The sequence below is a fragment of the Nuphar pumila genome, chromosome 1, assembly GCF_984573655.1.
Source record: "Nuphar pumila chromosome 1, dmNupPumi1.hap1.1, whole genome shotgun sequence".
In the NCBI taxonomy this organism is placed as follows: Eukaryota; Viridiplantae; Streptophyta; class Magnoliopsida; order Nymphaeales; family Nymphaeaceae; genus Nuphar; species Nuphar pumila.
In genome coordinates, this window is record NC_143249.1 from 61,686,917 (window position 1) to 61,709,386 (window position 22,470).

Genomic DNA, 22,470 nt, shown 5'->3' on the forward strand with positions numbered 1-22,470 from the left:
GTTGTCATGCTTTCCTACTTTTAATATAGTTAGTTTTATTCCAAATTTGTGTTAGCTAGTTAGTTTAGATTTCGATACAACAACGTGTTAAATTAGTATTTTGTTTGTTAGTCAACTATTCTAATTGTTGTAGATAAAATAGCTGAGTTGAATCATGTTTTGTTTTGTTTTTTTCTATCGTCTTTTTCTTTTAGTGAGTTAACATGAGTTTGAGTCAAAGCATAGTAGCTACAGATTAATTTTAGTTTAACTCATTAGTTAGTTAGCCGTTCAAATTTGGTTAGTTTTGTTTAAATCATGTTATTAGTTTAGTATTCATTTTATTTATTTTAAGCCTAAAAACCGTGTTAACATTAGTTCTTAAATATCAGCCGGCAGTGTAGATTAGATTAATTTTTGTTGACTTTATATTATGCACTGAGTAGGTTAAATAGGTTAGTTTTTTTATTTTTTATTCTTGTTTCATGTTTGTTATGGGTTGACTCGTTGGTAATTTCTATACATTAGTTTAGTTGTTAAATTGTTATTTAGTCTTTTTTTTGTTTTTGTCTTTTGGCTAATTAGTTTTAGTTCTTGTAATTCAGTTAGCATAGTTTTCTTGATTAGTTTTATTAATTAATTTGTTAGTAGTTGAATTAGTTTCTTGATTTGTAGTTAGTTAGTTATTAAGTAGTTTAAATAATTAGTTCAAATATTGTTATTCGGTTAGAGTGATTTCTTGATTTTTGTTTTTAGTGAGTTTTTTAGTTTGTTCTTTTTGTGTTTCTCATTTAGTTAGTTTTCTTATTTCGTCCTCTAGTGTAGTTAGTTTGTTTTGTTTAGTTTAGTTCTTCTTGCTGATTTTGATTTAATTTAGGTTTAGATTTGGTTTAGTTGCTTCGTTGCTGCTGTGTTTTGTATTTTTGCAGGTAAGCAATCAGACGTGTGGTGAGCCCCATTTTGAGCACTCAAAGTGCCCTTTGAACTCTCTTCAGGCCCCTCAAGCCTTAGAAAGGCCCTTAATCAAACCATGCAAAAGTGCTCAACCTAAAAAAAGATCAAGAGGACGAAAGACTCAAGCACTGAAGACTTTTTCCTTTATTTCTAGATTAGGCCTTTATTTTATTTAATTCAATTCAATTTGGGTCTGTAATAAAAATATTTATCTTTATTTTTATTTGTTTAAGCCTTCTGTAGGGGCAACACTCACTTGTTTATTTAGTTAATTAATTTTTATTTTTCAAGGCAATAAAGCATAGTTTAGTTGTGTGCTTGAATACAAAGTATTTTCCATTCCCTGAGTTCGACCCGGACTCCACCACTAGTATGAGCTAGTTATTATTATTTGATGTACGGTTTGCACAAACATTTTTATTGAAAATATATTTTTAAAATGCTTTATTGAAAAAGTTGCATCAAATTTTTGGCACCGTTGCCGGAGAACGATGATTAATACGAGTCTTCACTTTATTGCCATTGTTTGTTTGCATTTTGTTAGGTTGCTAGTTTCCTTTCTGTTCTTTACTTTCGACTGTTTAGTTTTTTTTTCCTGCTTATTATTTAGGATTGTTTAGTTTATTTTCAGTATTTAGGTTTAGAACCACGCGCTTGCACACCCTAGATACCAACTTACCTTTCTTGCATGACCCACCTATTATGATACCCATAGAGGTGACTGCGCACTATTGGTACCATGCTCATAGTGTACTTTTCGCAAAATATCTATTGGGTACAAGTGTGTGGTATTTGTTTATTTTCTACTTTCTAGTTTTATTTTTCTCTTTACCTGCTTTGTGGTTTGCTGTGGTTTGGCCGCACTGCACGTTAGGTAGGTAGAAAGCCTTTTACTTAGGACGGTTGTTGCACTGCTCTACCCTCAAGTGCATGCAAGGGCGATGCTCGCTTGACCCCGAGCTTGCTGCGATAGTTGAGGACCCCGAGTCCCTTATTAGGAGAGCCCGTTGATCCGACCCTGTGGCTGAGGATCAACAGTTGACCTGTCTGCTGAGGGAGTACTTTACTCCCAATGCTTATACTCATGCCTCCTGCATCACTAGACCTGATGTAGGAGCCAATCATTTTGAAATAAAGGCCAACATAATCAAAATGCTTCCATCTTTCTATGGCCTGAACAACGAAGACCCCTATCGTTATCTCGATGAGTTCCTCGAGATCTGCTCTATGGTGCAGATCAACAATTTTGAGAATGATGCATTGAGGTTGACGTTGTTCTTGTTCTCCCTCAAGGATAAAGCCAAGCATTGGCTGAAGGCCCTCAATACTATTCAAATTACCACTTGGGAATGCATGCAGCATGAGTTTCTTAAGAAGTATTTCCCAATTGGTAAGACGAACCAATTTCATAAATCTATTACCAATTTCTCTCATATTGAGGGAGAACAGTTCCATGAGACCTGGGAGAAGATGAAAAATCTTTTTCGGAAGTGCCCCCACCACCAGGTGCCTCGCTAACAACTGGTGCAGTACTTTTACGATGGCCTAACCGAGAAGGATAGGCAAATGGTTGATTCTTCGTGTGGAGGCACATTCATGCTCAAGAGCGAGGATGAGGGATGGGCCCTATTCGATACATTAAACAAAAATGCCATGCATCATGCCCTCTCATCTCGGTTTAATAGGACCACACCTGTTCCTAGTGGTCCTAAGAAGGGAAGGATTTTGGTTGGCCAGTAATTGATCTACTTTTCTGGTCAAGTGGTTTACTTTGATTTGCAAATCATGTCTGGAATGCTCCAACCGAGCAAGAGTCTGCAATCTCTCATACTGAGGGTCTTCTTTCTAGGCCTCAATGATTCGAGCAACTAGATCAGATTGGATGGTCATACTGGACATCTGGATCACTCCTGCATCCGCTAACACAAGCTTCCAAGCCACGAAGTCCTCCAATAATTTCCAACCTGCTATCAATAAACTAGTTGAACTGCCTCTTGACTTCCTACCAAGCGCATCTGCCATGACGTTGGCCTTTTCCGGATAATAAGAGATGTCAAAGTTGTAATGCTTAATAAAGTCCAACCATCTTCGATGCCTCATGTTAAGCTCCTTCTGCGAGAACAAGTATTTCAAACTCTTATGATCTGAGAATACCTCAAACTTCTCTCCGTACAAATAGTGGCGTCATATCTTGAATGTGAAGACAACTGCAACCAACTCTAAATCGTGAACAGGATAATTTCTCTTATGAATCTTAAGCTGACGAGACGCGTAAGCAAAGACCTTCTCATGCTGCATTAGGACACATTCTAATCTAGTGCCTAAGGCATCAGTATAAACCACAAATCCTTCACTACTAGATGGTAAAGCTAAAATTGGGGTTTACGTGAGCTTCATCTTGAGAGTCTGAAAGCTCTCCTCACACTTGGCTTCCCACTCAAACTTGGTTCCCTTTCTCAGAAGCTTCCTTATCGGTATATCTATCCGTGAAAAGTCTTGGATAAAATGTCTATAATAGCCTGCTAATTCAAGAAAACTTTGGATATCACGAACATTCTTCAGCTACTCCCAATCTAGGATGGCAGTCACCTTCCAAATCGTTAAAAACTTTTAATGAAGAAAGGGAAAAAAATAAATTTACAAGTATGATACATCAAAACAATGGTTAAAAGACTCAATTACCTTAGCAAGGTCCACGACAACTCCATCCTTTAAGATCACATGGTCCAAGAACATGACTTCCTCAAGCCAAAACTCACACTTAGAGAACTTAGTATACAGTTGATGTTCCTTGAGTATACTGAGTACGATCCACAAATGATCCTGATGTTGTTCCCTGCTCTCCGAATATACCAAGATATCTTCAACGAAGACAATAACAAAAGAATCAAGGTAGGGGTGAAACACTTGATTCATCAAATCCATAAACGCGGTTGGGGCATTCATAAGTCTGAATGGCATCACTACAAACTCAGTGTCCATATCTCATCTGAAAGGCGGTCTTCTAGATGTCCTCCTCCTTCACACGTAGCTAATGGTAACTTGAATGGAGATCGATCTTCGAAAAGATCTTAGCTCTGCGCAACTCATCAAAAAAGTCTTCGATTCTGGGCAACAGGTACTTATTCTTAATGATTGCTTGGTTGAGCAAACAATAGTCTATGCACAACCTCATTGATCCATCTTGAAAGTGCAGTAGGATCGAGGCAACGAGCACTAGAGGGGGGGGGGGGGAATAGTGCTTTTAAATATCGTCTGCGGAATTTTGACGGATTTTGCAATTCGCAAAGCAATCACACAAAGGAACACAAGAATTTATCTTGGTTCGATCTTTCCCGACCTACATCCAATCCCCAAGCAAAACCAGCTTGAGATTTCCAATATCAACCTTATGTAACTACAAAATCATACAGACCAAATCCGGTTCCACTTTCAGTAACACACCTACTGAAAGCAAACAACTCCTTTAAACCAAGGAGTCCTTCCTTTTACAGAAAATTGAAATAAGTAACTTACAAAACAACCAATGAGCCCTTCTTATGAATACAAATAAGATGTAATTGGCTTTTGAGGTTGTTGGAATACTCAACTCACGAATTCACTATCCTTCAAAGGAATTTGAGTGAAAAACTGAAGTAAAAAATATCAAGTCAGTGAGAAAATGAATATGGGTGAAAAGCAAAGAATAATTCAATGTAAATCGATTGGATTGCTATGCTTTTGAGTGTAAAATGCACTCATATTTTTAGTTGAAAGATTCCATACGTTGAGGGTATGAAAAGGTGTCAAAACAGTCCATTTTGAACGATCAAAACATTTGAAAAATAAAAAGACACGCCTTTTAAAAGTTTCAGGAAAAATGGCAAAATTAGTCGACTGGAATAGTAGTTAGTCGACTGATAATTAACTATTAGTAGACTGACAATTATTGTCGGTCGACTGATCTGTTTATCAAGCCGTTTGAAAATCTGAAGTTTTGAAACTTAGTCGACTAGAGAAAAAATTAGTCGACTGATAATATCATCAGTAGACTGAAAAACCTTTCAGTCGACTGCTGCTAAATTTTTCTAAAAATACATGTTCTGTCCGGTCGACTGATAAAATCATTAGTCGACTGCTGCTAAATTTCCAGAAAATAAACATTCTGTCCGGTCGACTCATAAAACCTTCGGTCGACTAATTTGACAAAAATGACATTTTGTTTAAAAAATTTGGCGCGAAAGGATTAGTCGACTGGTGAGTCAATTGGTCGACTAATAAACACAAAAAATTAAATAAAGAGTTTTCTAAAAAGATTTCCATGAAGGGTTCTTTTAGAAAAGTTTTTCTAAAGACTTTTTAGGTGAAATGCAACTGAAATATGCACTCTAAGTAAGGCTCTTACAAGAATCTAAGACTTTTAATGAATTTAACATTTGCACACTAGTCTTCAAAGATTCTTCATCGAATTCTTCAATGCTTGTCGTCTTTCTTCATTGCCTTAGCTGAAATGCAGTTGATTCACTTGTTCATCATCAAAACCTTGTACTTGAAGTATCATGTACGGCTTCATTGTCGTAACACATCTTTCTTCTTGATGAATAATACTGGAGCTCTTCATGGCGAAACACTCAGCTTAACAAAACCGTGATCTGCTAACTCCTGTAATTGCTTCTTCAGTTCTTCGAGTTCTGTGGTTGCCATACGATAATGTGCTTTGGATATAGGTGTTGTCGGAGGCAATAAATCGATACATGACTGGCTAAAGTCTCGATAGGTCTTTTGGAAACACCTCTGGAAACTCCTTGACTATATTGAGGTCTTCTATCGATGGAACTTCAGACTCCACCCCAACAATGCTAACCAAAAAGGTGGTGTATCCCTTATCCAAACATCTCTAAGCCTTCACGGTCGAGATGATACTGCGACACAAACTAGGTCTGGATATCCTGAACACAACCTCCAGAACATCTGATCTCGAAATCACTACTTTTCTCTCTCGACACAAGATACTAGTGTAATGCTCAAAGAACCAATTCATACCCAAAATAACATTATATTCCTTCATGTCAAGTAGGACTAGGTTGGCAGGTAAAACCTATTTTTGCAACTCTATACTAATGTCTCGAATATGAGAAACATACAAGAATGTATTTCAAACAGGAGTATGAACATCAAGAGCAAAAACAAGCGGTTCTACAGGCAATCCCAACTGGCTAGCATAATATACTAAAACAAAAGAATGAGTAGACCCACTATCGAAAAAAACTAAAGCGGTTAAAGTATTTTCACGACAAGCCATCTACAACATATATATATATATATATATATATATATATATATATATATATATATATATATATATATATATATATATATATTAGACCCCACTTAGCTACTATGCAACTCAATAATATCAAGCATTATTTGTTTATTATTCTTATAACATTCACAAAGGCAAAAGTTTCTCAATGCAACACAAGATTATGGTTAAAACATACTTATAGCGAGATGTCGGATTGCTAGATGGTTGTGAATTGATGGTTTTTTGATCCCAAGCTTTAATACCAACTGTAACGGCCCAAACAATTTCAAACCAAAAATATATATATAAAAAATTCCTTTCCTTCTCAAATATAATAATGCAACGGTCTCATCAACAAACTCGTTTCAACAATACCAAGTATTAGATGGTCTTGCCTAAGCGCAAACGCGAGCGTGTCTTAGCCTCCTAGTATCAAATCCAGTATGAAACCATCTATTAACGATTTCGATTGAACCATTACATAAAAGAAATTATTACTATATCAAGTTTTTCATCATTGGCTTCTCCTTAATCGAATCAAGCTATAGGAAGTCAGCCTTCCCATGCACTGGTGTTTAGTAGCTCCATAGAACAAGGTTCAAAGTTAAACCATCCAACGATAAAATCCTTATGTTATTATTAGGTGAGTAAACACAGCGGAAAAACATTGATTTTTTTTAAATCAATTTTATAAACTGGTTTCTTGGTTAAATCTTTAGACACATTACATTAAGAGACTACTACCATCACATATCTGAATATACATTGACTATAAACAAAGTAACTGAAATTCAGAATTTAACTAATAATCAAATATCCAATTAAATAATACTTTAGCAATTCATAAAGTATTAAAATTCAAATAAAATAAGAAACCCTTGGAATAATAAAAAACATCAGTGTGCACAACACCCTCCAGCTTCTTGCACGCTTTGGCCATCACACGTCTCCAAAAAAATATTTTATTTTAAAAGAATGAGACTTTAAAAAGTCCCAGTAAAACTCACACAACTAATGCAATGTACAACACATAAAGCTTGCATGATATAAGTATCTCAGAATTTGAATCAACTATCAACAAGGCAGATGTAAAGTTTCTACAAGCTATTCATGAATTCGAAATTCATAAGCAAGTATGAAATAACAATCTTAAATATGCCAACATCAAACTCCAAATGAGAACAAGACATATATATGAATTCACCAACTTTCAGGAACAAGAATAATTTGCAGTAATATAAAGTAAAGTAAAGCAAAGTGTAATAAAGTAATGTGAGCAAGTAATTTATGTTTCATCTTGATTTTTCGGTCTACTTGGGATTGTTACGACAATGAAGTCATACATGATACTTCAAGTACAAGGTTTTGATGATGAACAAGTGAATCAACTGCATTTCAGCTAAGGCAATGAAGAAAGATGACAAACATTGAAGAATTCGATAAAGAATCTTTGAAGACTAGTGTGCAAATGTAAAATTCATTAAAAGTCTTAGATTCTTGTAAGAGCCTTACTTAGAGTGCATATTTCAGTTGCATTTCACCTAAAAAGTCTTTAGAAAAACTTTTCTAAAAGAACCCTTCATGAAAATCTTTTTAGGAAACTCTTTATTTAATTTTTCGTGTTTATTAATCGACCAATAGACTCACCAGTCGACTAATCCTTTCGCGCCAAATTTTCTAAACAAAATGTCATTTTTGTCAAATTAGTCGACCGGAGGTTTTATCAGTCGACCGGACAGAATGTCTGTTTTCTGAAAATTTAGCAGCAGTCGACTAATGATTTTATCAGTCAACCGGACAAAACATGTATTTTCATAAAAGTTTAGCAGCAGTCGACTGAAAGGTTTTTCAGTCTACTGATGATATTATCAGTCGACTAACTTTTTCTCTAGTCGACTAAGTTTTAAAACTTTAGATTTTCAAATGGCTTGATAAACACATTAGTCGACCGATGATAACTGTCAGTCTACTAATAGCTAATTATCAGTCGACTAACTACTGTTCCAGTCGATTAATTTTGTCGTTTTTCCTGAAACTTTTAAAAGGCGTGTCTTTTCATTTTTCAAACATTTTGATCAGTCAAAATGAACTGTTTTGACACCCTTTCATACCCTCAACGTATGGAATCTTTCAACTATAAATATGAGTGCATTTTACACTCAAAAGCACAACAATCCAATCGATTTACATTGAATTACTCTTTGCTTTTCACTCATATTCAGTTTCTCATTCACTTGATATTTTTTACTTCAGTTTTTCACTCAAATTTCTTTGAGAGATAGTGAATTCGTGAGTAAAGTATTTCAACAACCTCAAAAGCCAATTGCATCTCATTTGCATTCATAAGAAGGGCTCATAGGTTGCTTTGTAAGTTGTTACTTATTTTTTTTTTTGTAAAAGGAAGGACTCCTTGGTTTAAAGGAGTTCTTTGCTTTCAGTAGGTGTGTTACTAAAAGTGGGACCGGATTTGGTCTGTATGATCTTATAGTTACACAAGGTTGATAGTGAAAATCTCAAGCGGGTTTTGCTTGGGGACTGGATGTAGGTCGGAAAAGACCGAACCAGGATAAATTATTGTGTTCTTTGTGTGTTTGCTTTGCGAATTGCAAAATTCGTCAAAATTTCGAAGACGATATTTAAAAGCACTATTCACCCCCCCTCTAGTGCTCGTTGCCTCGATCCTACTGCACTTTCATTTGGTATCAGAGCAAGGTTTGCTATTATTTTGATTTGACCATCATCTAGCATGACAACAACATCATCTCAGCACAAAGAAGGATGCTCCTCTGTTCGTCCTCCTCTCTTCGACGGAACAAACTATGGATACTGGAAAGTGAGAATGACAATATTCTTACAATCCATGGATCTCGAAATTTGGAGAGTTGTTTCAGAAAAGTACCAAATGCCATCAACTGGTTTCAGTCAATGGACCGATAAAGAAAATAAGATTGCTTCACTTAATGCCAAAGCTATGAATGCATTGTATTGTGCCATTGACAAGGTAGAGTTCAATCGCATCTCTCAATGCTCTACAGCAAATGAAATCTGGCATACTCTTCTCGTGACTCACGAAGGTACGTCAAAGGTAAAAGAATCTAAAATTGCTTCTTTAGTTCATAAATTTGAATTGTTTAAAATGAAGCAAAATGAATCTATATCGGACATGGTAACAAGAATGACCGATATTACTAACACTCTAAAATCCCTTGGAAAAGAATATTCACAAGTGGATTTAGTCAAAAAAATCCTAAGGTGTTTAACTCCTGAATGGGAGAGAAAAACCACTGCTATTGAGGAAGCAAATGATTTAAACACTCTCACTCTTAAAGATTTGGTTGGTAACTTAATGGCATATGAAGTCCAACTTTAAGACAGACAAGAAGAAGAACCCAATAAGAAATCTCTTGCTTTTAAGGTTACTTCTGATTCTTAAAATTCAGAAGAAGATGAAGATGAAGATGAAGATGAAGATGAAGATATTGCTCTCATCACAAGGCAATTCAAAAGATTCATCAAAAGGGGAAAATTTCAAAAAAAGGTAAAGAAAGCGGATTCTTCCAATCCAAATGAAGTCAAGTGCTTTAACTGCAAAAAGGCAGAACACATCAAGAAAGATTGTCCTCTTCTCAAAATCAAGCTCAAGGACCAATTCAAAAAGAAAAAGGCATTTCAAGCATGTTGGAATGATAGTGACTCCTCTTCCGATGAAGAATCAAATGAAAAAGTTTATGTAGAGCAACCTCCAGACTTTGAAAATGAGAAATATCCAAAAAAAGTCTACAAATTAAAAAGAGCTTTGTACGGACTTAAATAAGCACCAAGAGCGTGGTATGAAATACTACGAAATTTTCTAGAACAATCTGGTTTTTCCATTGGTCAGGTAGACTCCACTTTATTTATTAAAAATCTTTATTCAGATATTCTTATTGTGCAAATTTATGTTGATGACATAATATTTGGTTCTACTAATGATTCTCTTTGTAAAGAGTTTGCTAAAGCTATACAGGAAGAGTTTGAAATGAGCTTGATGGGCGAATTAAACTACTTCCTTGGACTTCAAATAAAGCAAACTAAAGAAGTAATCTTCATCAACCAGGCTAAGTATACAAAAAAACTTCTCAAGAGATTTGGGATGGACTCATCAAAATCAAGAAGAAATCCTATGAGTACAACTACTTCTCTTGATAAAGATGAAAATGGTAAAAATGTAGATATTAAGCTCTATAGAGGTATGATCGGATCTCTATTATACTTAACTGCTAGTCGACCTGATATTATGTTTAGTGTTTGTATGTGTGCTAGATTTCAAGTTAATCCAAAGGAATCTCATTTAACTGCAGTAAAATAAATTCTTCGTTACTTGAAAGATACTTCAGATTTTGGTTTGTTTTACCCAAAATCATCTTCCTTTGATTTAGTTTCATATAGTGATGCAGATTTTGCAGGAAGTAAATCTGATCGCAAGAGTACTAGCGGAACTTGTCATTTCTTAGGAAATGCCTTAGTCTTTTGGTTTAGTAAAAAGCAAAATTCAGTGTCACTCTCAACAACTGAAGCAGAATATATAGCGGTTAGTTTACCATGTTCACAAGTACTATGGATGAAACAGACCTTAAAAGATTTTGGTTTGAATTACTCCACAACAACTATTTATTGTGATAACACTAGTGCTATAAATCTTTCGAAAAATTCTGTTCAACACTCAAGAACTAAGCATATTGAAGTTAAACATCATTTCTTAAGAGATCATGTGTTAAAAGGAGATATTTCGTTAAATTTTATATCCACTAATGAACAACATGCCGATATCTTCACTAAACCACTTAAAAATGAAGATTTTATGAGAATTAAGAGAGAACTAGGCATTTGCTCATTTTTAGATTTATAAAATGCTGATTTTTTGAACAAAATCTTAAAATCGCACCATATTAGTCGACCGATAAACTTCTAGTTGACTGATGTTTTAAATTTTTTACTGAAGGAATCGCACCTTATTAGTCGACCGATAAAATTCTAGTCGACTGATATTTTTTTTAAAATTTCAACTGAAGGGACCCGATACCCCTTGGATTTTTTTTAACACCCATTTTTTTTTAAAAAGGGCACCATTTCATTTTTACACCCATTCGTTTTCCCTCTTCTTAAACAAAACCCTCTCTCTCTCTCTTCTGCATCTTCTAAAAATCCCTCGGAGTGCCGGTCGCACCCCTCCTCGCTGGAATCCTCTTGTGGCAGCCTCCTCTCACCTGCCGTTATCCACAACATCATACTCTATTTTTGTAGTAGACGGACTACTCCTCGCCTCTTCCCTCTTGCCTAAAATCCATGGAAACTCGACATCCCTTTTCGGGGGTTGTTACTGTCGATTGTTTTGGCCACTACCAAAGATCTTGATCGTAGAAGGCACAATGTTTACTTTGCACAAAGTTGCATTGGTTCTCCCCCACAACGTCGGACAACATCTTCCTTCCGCCAGACATCATTTTTAAAGCATTTGAAAGCCGACATCAACACCATCTTCAACTGTTCTTCTCAACGACTGTGTTGATCAATCACTCTCTACAACTGCAATTTTTTTTCAGGTGAATCTGTTTCATTCCTTATCAACCATGCCTCGTCAGAAGACTGCATCCGCACAAGGTTCTCCTCCAACTACACCACAAGCACGTCATGGATTTTCTCTCAGACTACTCAAAAATCCTCTTTTATATGATACTTTTGGATCAATTTTTGCACTTCCTATTTTACCAGGCCGAAATGTCCTGTTTCACTTATTTTCTCATTACAAAATCAGAGAATTATTTCCAGGTATTTCACATCTTTTTTATGCTGGTGCAGACCCCCTTCATTATCCTTTTCTGATCCACTTGTTTTACACAAATTTACAAATTGATCATGAAACTGGAATTCTTTCCTCTCTTGTTCGCGATGTTGAAATTGAGTTTGATTCTAAATTGCTTGGACAAATCCTAGATATTCCACCTTCAGAAACTCTTTTCAATACTATTGAACTTAATGATGAAAGAGTTTTTGAACAAATTCTTCTTCTCGGTGCACCTCATTGTCCTCCTTTCAAAAATACCAATCTTCAAACTCATGCACGCATTGCTGGACGAATTCTTGCCCACAATGTTCTACCTAAAACAGGATCTTTTGATTATTATTCCACAGATCTATCTACGACTCTTTATGTCTTATTTGGAAATATTTCTGTAAATTGGGTCAACGTGTATTTTATTAATTTGTGGAAACAAAAACCTTTTCTTCCGTATGGATGTCTTCTTACTCGTATTTTCAGATATTTCAAAGTACCCTTAACCAATGAAAAATATATTGAACAAAAAGAGTTCTTTGATCAAACTATTTTTAAACGTATGAAAATCAAATATCTGCCTCCTTTAAACTAGTATATTGATCAAACTGAACCATCTGAGCCATCACTCTTTGAACCCTCACCATCTTCTCTAACACCTTCATCTCAAGCAAAACGAAAGAAATTCTTTACTAGTCAAGACAATGATGAAGTTTTGCAGCGAATGGAAGCTTTGAAGCTGCATCAACACACTTTTCGTGAGGATGTGACTCAACAACTTTCTTTAATTCAGAAAGATATTGCTGAACTCAAGGAGATCATCAAGCAACACTTCTCTTGATCTTTGATTAATGTCCTTACTGAACTTTGATACTGTATGGGTTGTAATATTTTGAACTTGAATTTGCATTTTGCTTATGCTATTTCTGCCCTTACTCTTTTTTATTATGACAAAGGGAGAGAAAAAGATGAAAATTACATGAGAAATTGCATCACATGGAAATGAAAAAAAGATAGAACTTGCATGAGAAATTAAGAGAAATAAATAGAACTTGCATGAGAAATTAAGAGAAAAAGATAGAACTTGCATGAGAAATTAAGAGAAAAAGATAGAAATTGCATATTGCATCATGACATGAAAATTACATCATGTGAAAGCATTAAAAATTGCAATTATGATGCAATATGCAATTCTATCTTTTTCTCTTAATTTCTCATGCAAGTTCTATTTTTTTCTCTTAATTTCTCATGCAAGTTCTATTTATTTCTCTTAATTTCTAATGCAAGTTCTATCTTTTTCTCATTTCCATGTGATGCAATTTCTCATGTAATTTCTGTCTTTTTTTCCCCCTTTGTCATAATAAAAAAGAGTAAGGGCAGAAATAGCATAAGCAAAATGAAAAAGTTTTAAAAATGCATGAAGTAATGATGGAAATGTAAACCGATCAATATGTGATATATGTGCTTTGAATGTACTAACTTTTAATGTTTTGCAGCATATTGATAAGGGGAGTAAAATCTCTATCTATGCATCTAAATGCTCCATCTTTGATTAGTTTGTTATCATCAAAAAGGGGGAGATTGTTACGACAATGAAGCCATACATGATACTTCAAGTACAAGGTTTTGATGATGAACAAGTGAATCAACTGAATTCCAACTAAGGCAATGAAGAAAGATGACAAACATTGAAGAATTCGATGAAGAATCTTTGAAGACTAGTATGCAAATGTAAAATTCATTAAAAGTCTTAGATTCTTGTAAGAGCCTTACTTAGAGTACATATTTCGATTGCATTTCACCTAAAAAGTCTTTAGAAAAACTTTTCTAAAAGAACCCTTCATGAAAATCTTTTTAGAAAACTCTTTATTTAATTTTTCGTGTTTATTAGTCGACTAATAGACTCACCAGTCGACTAATCCTTTCGCGCCAAATTTTCTAAACAAAATGTCATTTTTTGTCAAATTAGTCGACCGAAGGTTTTATCAGTCGACCGAACAGAATGTCTGTTTTCTGGAAATTTAGCAGCAGTCGACTAATGATTTTATCAGTTGACCGGACAGAACATGTGTTTTCAAAAAAGTTTAGCAGCAGTCCACTGAAAGGTTTTTCAGTCTACTGATGATATTATCAGTAGACTAACTTTTTCTCTAGTCGACTAAGTTTCAAAACTTTAGATTTTCAAACGGCTTGATAAACACATTAGTTGACCGACAATAACTGTCAGTCTACTAATAGCTAATAATCAGTCGACTAACTACTGTTCCAGTAGACTAATTTTGCCATTTTTCCTGAAACTTTTAAAAGGCATGTCTTTTCATTTTTCAAATATTTTGATCGTTCAAAATGGACTGTTTTGACACCCTTTCATACTCTCAACATATGGAATCTTTCAACTATAAATATGAGTGCATTTTACACTCAAAAGCACAACAATCCAATCGATTTACATGGAATTACTCTTTGCTTTTCACTCATATTCAGTTTCTCACTCACTTTATATTTTTCACTTCAGTTTTTCACTCAAATTCCTTTGAGAGATAGTGAATTCGCGAGTAGAGTATTTCAACAACCTCAAAGCCAATTGCATCTCATTTGCATTCATAAGAAGGGCTCATAGGTTGTTTTGTAAGTTGTTACTTATTTCTTTTTTCTGTAAAAGGAAAGACTCCTTGGTTTAAAGGAGTTGTTTGCTTTCAGTAGGTGTGTTACTGAAAGTGAGAATAGATTTGGTCTGTATGATCTTGTAGTTACACAAGGTTGATAGTGGAAATCTCAAGCGGGTTTTGCTTGGGGACTAGATGTAGGTCAGGAAAGACCGAACCAGGATAAATTACTGTTTTCTTTGTGTGTTCGTTTTACGAATTGCAAAATCCATCAAAATTCCGAAGACGATATTTAAAAGCACTATTCACCCCCCCTCTAGTGCTCATTGCCTCGATCCTACTGCACTTTCAGGGATGACATAGATCAACCCGAAACAAGCTGACTAGCTCGAGTGTTTATTATGCTATGTATTTTATTATGCCCGAGTATCCCCTTGAGTCGTATCTCCCAAGGACGGAGCCCAAAACAGTGAGAGAAAGTGGCCGCTCTAGGAGAACTCTACTCGGAGGCGTGACACCATCACAACGATGATCATGATCACGAACTTCTGTAGAAGTACCTGAGAACTGTCACCTAGGATGAATTGACAGTCCTGATCCCCCTAATCTCCCTAGCAGGAGGACCTGGCAAAGAAATGCCTCTCGTGAGTCAAACTGAAGGGTCTAGGGAATTCCATAGCTTCTATCCCCTCTAAGGTAGATCACTGCTAAGCAATCGGTTAAGCATACCTCAATGAAACAAGGCAAACCCCAAAAGGCTATCACAGGGTATCTTTAACTAGGCCATAGGTAACACATGCAACTACCATTTAGGCTAGTGCACTTTCCATCTCATTCTTCTCTCTTACGAAACCATTATTATCTTAATTTCATTAAGCACTGATGTCTTCTTTTGAATCATTGTAATTTTGAAAAGATTTTTTATATGTAAAACATGTGAAAACCAGACATCAAATAATAAAAACCGGTTCCCACTAGTGGATGACACCGAGTCGAACTCAAGGAACGGGAATATTTTGTATTCAAACACAAAAATCTAAACTAATCTTTATTGCCAAATTATAAAATGTAAAATGTACGAGTAAAGTAAAAACAACTAACTATTACAACAAATGAATACCCTTCGCAGAGGGCATAAAAAACGATATTTACAAACCCAATTAAATGCCTAAATTCTAAAATAAAAGAAAAAACATCTTCTATTCTTGCACTTCCGTATCACGTATGTGCTTCAGCTCAACTCCTGTGCTATCCTGCACAAGTCAAAAGAACACGAGCAGTACAAGAGAAAGAAGTAGAAACTATACTAAACAAAACATACTAACTAAATGCTAAAAATTATGAAAGAACTCTAAATGACAAGTAAAACTCTATTAATTTTGAATTATTTCAATTCAATTAAGTAGTCTAATTGCAAAATGTTAAATCAAGCACATGCTAATGAATTAAATGCTACTAAACTAAATTGCCAAACACTAATGTAAAGATCTAATACTAAACACCTGAGTAACCATATGCTAACTATTTACAATTCACTAAGTTAATGGTAATTATTTCAATTAACTAACACTTAACTAGTTACCTAGCTAACATCTAAAACTACTACTCAAAACAATAAAAACCAGTGAAAATCAGTAAAAGCAATAGTTAAAGATCAACAATCAGTGAATTACATTGATCCAATTAACTGAAAATCACACCAGGAATCAATTTTATTCAGGAAAATAGTAACATCAATAAAAATATTAGCTCAGCACTTAAACTGGATCTAGATATCCAGCTTAACCGATCCACAACACAACCGATAACCGAATGATCAAATTATTGCCAGAAACTGATGAAAATCGATCAAATGCAATGATAATCCTTCACACAACCGACTTCTATTGTGTAACACACCAGAATGCCATTTCACGGTGACTATGAGGTGCCGATCAACTTTGAGGTGCTAATCCGGTGGATAGGAGCAGATTCTGACCTCAATCACAGGAATTCCGGCAAGAAAAATGTATCTTCCGTGAACCAACTCAGACATTGGCTTTCACAGAAATGAATAGCCAGATGCTGTTAACGATAATCGATCGATTGAGATCATATATTCAATCCAGAAATCAAACAATCAAACCATTCCACCGTGAAACAGATTTTCACAGTGAAGAAAAAAATTCCGGCAAAGCAGAGTGGATTCCGGCAAGAAGAAGAGAACGATCAACTAGATCTGAACTCTCTTGATTAAGATCTGATCAACTCTATTCCAATGGATGTACAAATGTTGGGCCAAATGCTATTCTTATGAACATCTTCATGGTGGATTACAGGATCCTTCAGATGAAGAGGGATTGAAGTGCGATTTTGGTCAGCTGAAGGTGATTCCGGCGACTGTATTGATGCCAGCAATTGCAATGTGATTTACGGCTGGAGGACACCAGTGGATTTGAGCGTGATCTGAATTCCTGTTCAGATTTGGATCGGCTAGATGCTATGCAGATCACTGATATTATGATGAACAACAAAAACTAAAAAAAAAAAATTAAAATGCTAATGCTACAGAAAAATTGTTAATGCAACGAAACAAACAGAAAAAAAAACACAGTCCGATCAAATTCTGAGTTAGGAACCAGCATCTGATCGAATACTTATTCAACCAATGCATTAATGCTTTAACAAAACTTAATTAGAAATGAATGAAAAATGCCTACATTCATAATGCAAAATTTATCGAAAATCAGACATTCTATATGCATATTAAAGGAATTAGATGTTGCTGCTACTAAAAAAACAGAATTGAAGCTAATGATATCGTGAAAACAAATAACTATGATGATGATGCTGTTACAGAAATCAAAAGTATATATGCTAACTCAGACAACCAGAGAAAAGACTAAAAGAAGAAGAGAAGAAGAAAAAGAAGAAGAAGAGGAAGAGGAAGAGGAAGAGGAAGAGGAAGAGGAAGAGGAAATAAGATGAAGATGAAAGACTTACCGTAACTTGAGGGGTTAGGAGAGAAGTGGACTCCTCCCGTATGCCATTGCCGTAGCTGGTTGCCTCCACCGGATTGAGGAAGAAGAGAGATCAAGGGAGAAGGAGAAGGAAGGGTAAGAAAAGGTGGAGGGGAAGGGTTAGAAGAGAGGGAAAAAGCATAAGAGAGAAAACAATTTGAAATTCCCCCTACGTATCATATTTATAACTTTGAAGTTTTGTCCATAAGTCCATCTTCTTTTTAAAATTGCATTTCAACTCTCTTCAAAAAGTTATTTGCAAAACAACTCAAAATGACTATGTTTTAGAAATTGTAAAACTAAGTCTATTTTAACTCTAATTTTTTTATGATTTTAAAAAACTAAATTACTGCAATTATGTCAAACACTAAAATATGCATTAAAATATAAAATAACACTATTTTTCATGCATTTTCTATTTTTAAATCATTTTAGCACATTTACTCGAAACTAACATAAAATTGGGTTTTTAAATCATTTTCTCATGGAATCATTCATATTTTTATATGAAATATCCCTAAAATATATACATGATCAAGTACACCAAGTGCCCATCAAATCCTGTGGGATATCACACTTCCTGCATGTATTTACAAATACTGTATACGAAAATCATAACTTGCATTCTCAAAAGTCTGGACTCATGTTAACATATCATTTAGCAATTCATTCATGCACTATCATATTATTTCTAATATTCCAGGATAAACATGCAACAATATCACATTTACATCATTATGTATCCGCATCTATGGCCAACATGGAACAACATTAACATGCTTACTATTCATTTTTTACATGCTTTGCAATTATAGTCATGCTCATAATCAATTTATCATAAAAATCACATAATCAAATTGCTATAATTGAATAGGTCCACAAATCTCACTTGCAACATGTATATAAACAATAAATCTTGCCATTAACTCTATCACAAATATTTATCTCAGATCAAATATGATTCAAGTAATCAATTTATGAAAAGTTTAAAGAAACATCAAAACATAATCAAAATCATTACCTCGACCTTCGCGATAAGAGCTCCCATAAACCCTTACCAATCAGATTGATATGACTATAATTAATATTTTAAACTTTTAGTACTCAAATCATATTAAACCTAATTAAAATATCTATGGTAGCATACACATTAAAGAACTCATTACAACTGGCCCATAACTAAAAACACATAAGTCTTTTTCTCCGATCCAAGCCTCCATAAGCCCGAACCGAAAAGATTTACATATTTCTAATTATGTTCAATTGTAATAATACTTAAACAAGATGAATACACATTACTTAAACTCAGTTCATGCCATACAAACTACCAAAAATTCATATCTCAATGGAATATGCCTTTTAAAATCGATCAGAATAATATATTTGTAAAACAATATGAAAGGAGTCGTGTATTACGCATATGATTCACATAAACATCCCAAATAGATCTTCTAACATAGCTAGCTCATTAATCTTGATGCAATATGACATAAACTCACTAATAATATGCAATACATGTCAAAAATATATCAATATCATAAGTTTCTAACATATTGCTAATTAAAAACAACTATAAGTTATTAAAACAAATTCAGATATCTGGTAAATCGAATTTATAAATCTGTGGAGAATAGCAAAACTTTAATAAAATCACGGTATTTTTACTGTAGTTACCAGTACATGTCAAGAATATAACCGAATAAATTGTTTGCAAAACAAATAAATACATAAATAATTAAAAATCATTTACGAAACCCTATTTTAGCACATTTTGGTCTAGAATTTATAATCTGTAGGATTTTAATCAGATTAAGTTATTTCTTAAATTTTTTTCAGAATGTTTCTGACAAAACCCTTTTTATATAGTCTGATATTGGGTATTAAGATTTATTCAAAATTTTTATAAAATATTTAGAGTCATTTTTTATAGGCGTTTATAATGTTTATCAAAGATGGGTCGAAATCATCCTGTAAATAGAGCCAGAAATTGGGGCTATGTTAAAACAGGTATACCTACATTAATACAATTCCAAAATGAGCAAAACAAGATTCTAAATTCAAGATCAAGATGCTTAGATAATCGCAGTAATTTTATTTAGATTTTTTGGATAGGCATTCATAGCATTATCGATTTGTTTCTAAAATAGGTTGGGAAACATTTATCAGACATCATAGCTTTAGGTTTCTAAGAATTTTTTTTTGGAAAAAACATTTTTAATATTATAAAACCTTTAGAATCTGATTATTTTCAGTTTAATCTAACTTAATATAGGTTAATACATAAATAACACCATAAAAAATCATACTATGATTAGATCTAATATGAAATAATAACAACGCCCTAATTTCGTATTTTTCTTAAAATCATTTTTAGGGAAAATGCAATATTTATATTTTTTGATTTAAGAAATGATTTTTTTCAATCAAGAAAAGATGTAGAATAGATCAAGAACATATTCAAAGTTGCTAGAAATCAAAATACTTCAATCATACATGCTCCAAGGGTGTAAAAATATCAGCTATATAAATCTTACCTATCTATGATCGATTTAAGAAATGATTTTTTTCAATCAAGAAAAGATGTAGAATAGATCAAGAACATATTCAAAGTTGCTAGAAATCAAAATACTTCAATCATACATGCTCCAAGGGTGTAAAAATATCGGCTATATAAATCTTACCTGTCTATGACCGATTTTCATGGTTAGAACAAAGAAACGAATGATCCGACACCTATTCGACCACCACTCAATGACTAAGTGCAAGTCTAATGGCTGCACAAGGGTTTTCCAAGCCTCCTACACATTTTGGAGGAGAGAGAAAACCCAAAAAGCAAGAAGAAAAAAGAAAAGAAGAGAGAGAAAGAAAAAGAGAGATTTTTTTTCTCAAAAAGTGAGGGGCATGTGGGAGGGGTGTATTTTTATACTCTCCCCAGCCCTAGATGAATAATATCTGAACTTTCCCTCTCTAAAAATATGTGGAGGGGAGAGAGGACAATTCTAGAGCGAAAAAACAACCTCTAGACTCCTAATTATGATTTATTTTGATTTTTTTCTATTTTCTATTTTATTATTTTGTAAGACAATAAAGTTTGACTTTTTGATATTTGATTCCAGCTTGGAAACTCATGTGGACTCTTCTAGATGTGTGGGATGTCCCCTAAATTTAAAACCTTTAAAACATTTAATTTAAAGGTCTTAATTATCCCCCATTTATTTTGCTTAATTTAAATTTTTATGAATTTGAAACTAGAGGTTATGGAATCTATGTGGGCTCTTGGATCCAAATGAGGATCCACATTGTGTAAGGCCAACAAATTTTCTGAGAAAATTCAATGCATCATAAGAATTTTTAGAGAAATATTTTTGTATATCTACGAGGATCTTTGCATTCACGTATATATATATATATATATATATATATATATATATATATATAAATACAAAATTTATTTCAATTTCCTTCATAGGCGGGCTTGGGCTCGACTGGGAGGTCGAAAGTAGCCTTGGTTCGACCTCACTAGGCGTCACCCATGTGAGGGAGTCCAGCTGGTCAGGTTGACCAAGCTGGGTGGTGGCAAGGGAGTAATAAAAAGGTAAGGATTTAAAAAGAAAGCATGGATTGACCAAGTGGGTGGCAGCCCATGGCATCCATGTAATATCAAGAAGAGTAATAATTAAAGTAGTGTATTCTCATTGGGTGCATGGGCGGCTGCCCCATGGGACTTTTGAAAAATTCAAAAGCAAATTTAAATAGAGGTGGATGAGTGGCTCACTTTGGGTGGTCATGCAAGGGTATTACACCCTTGCCACCGCCTAGAGGGGTGTGTGGAGCATCTCATCCGTTGGATCTCTCCAAGAGATCCTAGTCATTCATATCCCATGCAAGGGATATAAAAGCTTTTAGGAAAGAAAGAGTTCCCAAAAAGGTGACATTTTTGGGAGCTCTCCTTCTCCCTCTCTTTCTCTCCTCTTTCTCTAGCTCTTCCAAAAATCCGAGTGTGAGTGTGTGGTGTGGGCATTCATTTTTGTGAAGGTTCCATCTCAAGCTAAGCGAAGTCGTTCTCTTCTCCTTCCCCAATCTGAAATCAATGTGATTATTTCACCCTGTTTTTCTATTTTACTTGGATTTGCATGTTGGTTAATGCATGAAGCCAAAGAGATCCTTGGGCATTCATTGCATGCATGGATCTTTGGCGGACTAGTGGTGTTCGTTTGCTAATGCATGTAGCTTTACATTTCATTTGAGCACCCACACACTTTAGCATTTTTTAAGATGTTCTTCATCTTCGTTTGTTTCCAATTTCTTTTGGAAATGCTTTCATTTTGTGGACTGTAGCAAAGCCTTGAACTTCCTCCTTTCATTCCATGAAGTGTGAGGGGTTCTAGGTGGATAAGATGCAAGCGTTATTTGTTTTTCGTTTCTTGCATGTAGTAGAAAGATTCTTCTCGTTTTCATTGGTTTCACACGCATGCAAGTGCCCGTTTTGTTTTCGGTTGGATGCATGGGTGACCGAACTAGGCTTACTCACAACCCAACTCAGTCACCATCCTCTTCTTCACCTTCTCGGACTGCCATAGCCTTGTGTTGCAGCAGTTGCATGTGCTGCAGTCGTGACCCAGGCCGACAGATTGATGGTCAGCCCAGACCACCTTTCTCCTTCCCCTTTCCCTATACATAGCTGAGCTACAGCAGCACCCCAACCCGGGGCCTGCTGTAGCCCTCTTGCCTTCGGCCTGATTGGCTTGAACCACCCTGGTTCAGACCTGTCAGGGTCACCCTGAATCGAGCAGGGACTCGGTTAGGGGCTCCTTGCCGTAAGCCTTGCAAAGGCTA